Genomic DNA, 409 nt, shown 5'->3' with positions numbered 1-409 from the left:
GGGGGTGGGGGGGGAAAGTGGGGCATTGTGGGGGCGGGGGCAAATATGGAGAATGGAAATGGGGGCTCTGGGGAAATGGAAAGGTCTGGGGCAATGGAGGGGTCTGGGGCACTGGGGGGGATCTGGGGCAATGGAGGGGTCTGGGGCACTGAGGGATCTGGGGCACTGGGGATTCCTGCTCTGGGGCAATGGAGGCCAAGCCTGGCCAACACTCAGGAGTTATTCCGGAGAGACGGAGCCAGGATGATGCTCCCAGAGCCTTCACCTCCTCCAGGCACAGCTTCCTCACAGCCGTGACCTCCCTGCCTCTGGATATGTGCCCTCATTCCCAGCTGGCATCCCCGTTCCGGTCCCTCCCAGCTGTGGGGAGCACAAGCCAAATTCCCAATGGCTTTATCCATGCTCACAG

The sequence above is a fragment of the Pyrgilauda ruficollis genome, unplaced genomic scaffold (assembly GCF_017590135.1).
Source record: "Pyrgilauda ruficollis isolate IOZ18807 unplaced genomic scaffold, ASM1759013v1 scaffold9, whole genome shotgun sequence".
Taxonomy (NCBI): Eukaryota; Metazoa; Chordata; class Aves; order Passeriformes; family Passeridae; genus Pyrgilauda; species Pyrgilauda ruficollis.
Note: the sequence above shows the minus strand (reverse complement) of the source record.